At 42.2% G+C, this 5,717-nt stretch overlaps 1 non-coding gene and 1 pseudogene across 1 annotated transcript; both read right to left on the reverse strand.

Moving 5' to 3' along the window:
• Positions 1-203: 203 nt before the first annotated feature.
• On the reverse strand, positions 204-356 carry LOC147625001 (5.8S ribosomal RNA). The gene has a single exon (XR_015269042.1). It is a non-coding gene; the product is annotated as a 5.8S ribosomal RNA (ribosomal RNA).
• Positions 357-671: 315 nt separating this feature from the next.
• LOC147625002 (18S ribosomal RNA) lies at positions 672-2,042 on the reverse strand (annotated as a pseudogene).
• Between the last annotated feature and the right edge of the window lie 3,675 nt (positions 2,043-5,717).

Raw genomic sequence — 5,717 nt, forward strand, 5'->3', positions numbered from 1 at the left:
GCGTTGATCACCCTTGCGGTCGGTCGTCGCACGGTGCCGTCGATGCATTTCAGCCGACCGCGGCAGCATGATCACCCCGTCGACGCCGCCCCCGGGGGGGCCATGTGGGGAGGGGGAGGCACGCGCGGATGGCCACCTCTGCTATGCAAGCCCCTCAATCAACCACATGGGAGGAGGAGGGGGGCTTGGCGTGGGGGTCGTGTGGACGCTCAAGCAGACATGCCCTTGAATGAGCTGCGGATGCAAGTTGCGTTCAAAGACTCGATGATTCGCGAAATTCTACAATTCACACTATGCATCGCATTTCGCTGCGTTCTTCATCGTTGCAAGAGCCAAGATATCCGTTGTTTTTGCTGAGTGTCGTTGCTACACGTTTTTCGATTCCTCCTAGGGGGAGGCATCTCAGTCCGGCGTCGGTTGTTCTGTGTGCGCCTCGCGCCCTCCCTCCGAGAGGGGGGGCGGAAGGTTTATCGAGAGTGGCCCCGTCCCATGCGGCATGGAGGAGGGGACGAAGGGTGGGGGGGAGGCGTCCCTCTCCCCACACCTCGCCGCATGATCGACGGGCGGCCCCACCTCGCCCACTGTCTCCCGACTTAGGCACGGGCGATCGCGCCTCCGAGCGCAGCCCCTTGCGGTATGTCCACGGTTCGCGGTGTTTGGAGGATGTGTGAAAATGATCCTTCCGTAGGTTCACCTACAAAAACCTTGTTACAACTTCTCCTTCCTCTAAATGATAAGGCTTAATGAACTTCTCACAACGTCACTGGCGGCGAACCGCCAACGTTGCCGCAATCCAAAAACTTCACCGGACCATTCAATCGGTAGGAGCGACAGGCAACGGGCAGGGACGTAGTTAACGCAAGTTGATGACTTGCGCTAAACTAGGAATTCCTCGTTGAAGATCAATAATGGCAATGATCTATCCCCATCACGGCGATGAAATTTCAAAAGATTACCCAAGCCTATCGACCCAAGTGGTAAACTTGTTGAATTCATCAGTGTAGTGCGCGTGCGGCCCAGAACATCTAAGGGCATCATAGACCTGTTATTGCCTCAAACTTCCATGGCCTAGACGGCCATAGTCCCTCTAAGAAGTTAGCCACCACGAAGAGGATCCTTCTTGTAACTAGTTAGCAGGCTGAGGTCTCTTTCGTTAAAAACGGAATTAACCAGACAAATCACTCCACCAACTAAGAACGGCCATGCACCCCACCACCCATAGAATCAAGAAAGAGCTCTCAATCTATCAATCCTTACTATGTCTGGACCTGGTAAGTTTCCCCATGTTGAGTCAAATTAAGCCGCAGGCTCCACTCCTCATGGTGCCCTTCCGTCAATTCCTTTAAGTTTCAGCCTTGCAAAACCATACTCCCCCCGAAACCCAAAAACTTTGATTTCTCATAAGGTGTTGGCGAAGTCATCAAAGTAACATCTGCCCATCCCTAGTTGGCATCGTTTATGGTTGAGACTAGGACGGTATCTGATCGTCTTTGAGCCCCCAACTTTCGTTCTTGATTAATGAAAACATCCTTGGCAAATGCTTTTGCAGTAGTTCGTCTTTCATAAATCCAAGAATTTCACCTCTGACAATGAAATACGAATGCCCCCAACTGTCCCTATTAATCATTACTCCGGTCCCGAAGAGACCAACAACATAGGACGAGAGCATCATGTTATTCCATGCTAATGTATTCAGAGCATAGGCTTGCTTTGAGCACTCTAATTTTTTCAAAGTAACATCGCCGAATTTGCGTCCCAACTAGTTAAGGCCAGGAGCGCGTCCCCAACAGAAAGGGCGGAGCAACCAGTGCACACCAAAAGAGGCGGACCGCTCGCCCCGGCCCAAGATCCAACTACGAGCTTTTTAACTGCAACTTAGATATACCCTAATGGAGCTGGAATTACCATGACCGCTTTCCCAAGTTGTATTGTAGTGCTTATTTTTGTGCTAGTGGGTACCCAAACCCCGCTTAGTGGCCACCATCACAAACTATTCTGGTAACAAAGGAAGGGTAGTAAAAGCATGCAGCACCAACACCCAACTAAAGCCAATGCTAATACAACCCAAATGAAGCTCCACCTTGAGTTTAACTTTATATCTATCATTGTGGTTTATCGATGCTCTCTATGAGGCCCCAACCCACTTGCCCTCAGGTCCTTGACCACTTGGCATGCATGGGTTAGCTCCACTTAGATCCCAGATTCCATTATCGAGTCTAAGGGATAACTCACAGCGTAAGTACAAGCATGGACACAATTTTTAAAAACATAGATATCATTGATTCTATTCATTTCGCATCAGTCAAGAATACAAGCAAGTAGAAAGTTAAACCAACAACGCAAGTATGCTATATTTTATACATCATACCATGAAAGGTTCTAACAAAAACATACAACTTTATTTATGTTGGAAATCCAGTCTCCCCAATCATAGGCCAATACATTGACCTAGCCAGGGGGCCCAACACTTGGTTATCACTTTACCTGAGGGCCTCTCATCAATGGAATGAGCGCCCAAGTCGCTTCCCCTTATCTCACCCAAGTTGGTGGAGGACCTGAGTGAAGGCTAGTCAGACTCTCGACTCTTCTTTCCACAATGAGTGCAAACTTCCTTGCTACCCTCTTCAATCTTGTCATCTGACTCTAGTTTGATTCCTTATTGTTAAATTTAATACAATTTCTTTGAGATAACAATTGTGCAAAGACATTATTACACTATTTTTAAATCATAAAGATATTTACAATGTTATTTTAATCAATTAAAAATAGATTCTCGTAGCATTTTGACATATTCATTTTTCCTCTTTAACTCACCCACACATAGTTATTCCTCTTCAAATGATAAGCCTCAAAATTAATATTCTCAACATTAGAACTTAAGTTTAATAGTAATAAGAAATAACAAATCCTAAGTTTAAGAGAAGATAAGTCCTTTTACTCACACACACCAACCCTATTACTAGACAAGGAATAAAAAGCTCTCTTTTAATCTTTTTCACTCTCACAAATCCCTTGTTTCTGTCATTAAAAAATTACGGGGAACCATAGCTTGTGTTATACTTGATACAAGGATAAATTGGCCTTATTCAATCCCAATTCATCTACAAATGAAATATATCCTTTCTATATTTAAAGAAGAATCTAAAACTCAACTGTAATATCCCATAAATCTAGCAACGTAAAACATTAAATACTATATTCTTTCGAGGAAGGAGAGAACTAAATTAATCTATAATCATTGCATGATAAGAAACATAAAAGAGATATGTAGAGAGATGCTTAGGATACTTATCAATTATGAAATCGTAAGAAAAGGGAAAAATCTCCGTAGGGAGGATTCCCACAAGAAGCTTAGCATCACGACGATGAGATTGATTAAGGTATATATTTTCATACAAACTTGTTTCTCATAAATACCCTAATCATTATGCATAGTTATAATCTAATTAATTTATTTTATCTTATTTATTTTATGTAAAAGCCTCCCTAATTCAAAATTAAGGGCTAGATAGAGAGAAGAATGAGAAAACTCCAATAACTAGCTTCCTTGGACACTCTACAACCTATTCGGCCCCCATGGTCTTTCCCAACAAGCCAATATCATAGGAGCGGGATGCGCATTCTTCCTTTGAGACTATTCATACTGTCAATTCGTGACTATGCTTATTAGACCCCAAGGAAAGTATGCTTAATGAATAATTACTAAAAAGTAGCTAAATTTTAGATTTCTTATTTATAACACACAAAGCTTCACTCTGGGTGAGAAGGAAGTGGTAATCAGTTAAGAAATGTTGTGCCAAAGAGCACAAGGAAGAGATAGGGATGAGTCGAGTAAGCCAGACAAGAGCAAAGTCTAGCATGAAGCCACATGAGCAAAGGGAATTATCCTGCATTGATGTATAAGCCCAAGGGTTTACCTCCTCATATGAAAGGGGGCCATTTCAAGCAATGAATCGTATCACTTGCACTTATCTCGAGTCTCTTTATGTATCCAACCTAATTTATCTTGGTGCCTAATTGTACTTGAGTGCATCTTAATTAGCAATACTTATGAGTCTCTTTATGTATCCAACCTAATTTATCTTGGTGTCTAATTGTACTTGAGTGCATCTTAATTAGCAATACTCATGATGAGTTTTCTTCATTTCTATCCACCTTAGATTATTGTAGGATTATTTTATGATTAGGTAGATGTCTTATCCTTAGGAGAGGTTGATCCATGATTCTTAACATAGTATTAGAGCTAGGGTGAGGCTCTCCATTAGCTTAGTTTCATCTCAATAGTAAGGTGATTAGGGTTACCTTTTTGTACAGTTTAGATTTCTCAGTTGCTTTTTCCTTTCTTCACTTTTAGGGTTTTGTTAGTGTGAGAGAAAGAGAGAGAAGCACCACATAACACAATTGTTTATAGAGTAAGCTTCATTTGGCATATTCCTTATTCACCAATTCCATTGGCATGGTCTCCATAGATCTATGAGTGGTGCAAACAAAGTAAAGAGAGAAGGTGTAGTCACAAGAATAGTATTCTTGGTGGAGCCTTAACAGGCACCCAAGCCAACAAAGAGTACCATAGCTCAGTGCAGATCAAACAACCTCTATAGAAGACCCCAGTAGATGCATCAAATGTAGCTTAATAAGCTGTTAACTGCCTGTTACAACTCAGCACGGCTCCAGGCTTAGCACATCAATAAGGCTAGAAAGCCTCAGGCATAACCAGCTCATTCTTCTCAAACCAATAAGATCTCCAGTAGAGGCAACTATAATTATTTGGAGCAAGGTGGGCTGCCTAGGCCATTCAATAGACTGAGCAACAACACCTGGGACCTTCGATGATGGCAGCAACTGATCACACAGAGCTAGATCATGGACAAAGAGAAAGAGCCTAGGAAGTAACACACTCCTCCATTAGAAATAAAAAAAGGTATAGCCACCATCAAATCACGCCCACCACCATTGCACGGGCTTCTTCAACGCCATTAGCAGACCACAAAGAAGAGATTTTTATTTTTTATTTTTGGCTAAAATGCTAAGCCTTTAAAATTCTGGTGTGAAGGCTCTTCCATAAGAGGTGTTTATATGGGAGGGGTATGTTCACATATGTATAATTATTTGCATCAAAATGTTATGCACTCATGGGCCTCCACAATAATATCATGGGTCTCTATGAGAATCATAACATCTTTATCAAATGCAAATGCTTCATGTAATGCACTAAATGGCTATGCCTTCATGGCAGCCAATGGAGTGAGCTCGTATGCATATCATGCAATAAAGGAATCCCAAAGTAAACTCTTAAACATCCAAATTAAAAAGTCTAAAAAGAGCAATGCTACAAGGAATTGGAACAAATAAGATGATGAAGCAGCATCAAGCACAAGTGGCAACAATGAAGAAGTAGTCTACATCAAAGGGACAATGAAGATGACACCAAAAGGAGGACATGAACACAAGCAAGGACAAAGAGTCTCAAAAGCTGGAGTGAACTCCAAGAGCAAAAGACCAAAAGTCGAAGTAGCAACAACAAAGGATCTTCATCAAGAAAGAGCAAGAAGATCTCAAGCAAGCAGGAGCTACTAACCACTACCCTAAATTATATGTTGTAAAAGCCAGCAAAATGAGTAGGCAAATTGTTATGTTTTGAGAACACTCGACCACCAAAGAGTAGCCAAAGTAGAATCGTGGGGGAGTGAAAAATAACTCGACCATCTCTAAAATAA

The sequence above is a fragment of the Cibotium barometz genome, chromosome 24, assembly GCF_041138505.1.
Source record: "Cibotium barometz isolate CiBa-2024 chromosome 24, ASM4113850v1, whole genome shotgun sequence".
NCBI classification, from domain to species: domain Eukaryota; kingdom Viridiplantae; phylum Streptophyta; class Polypodiopsida; order Cyatheales; family Cibotiaceae; genus Cibotium; species Cibotium barometz.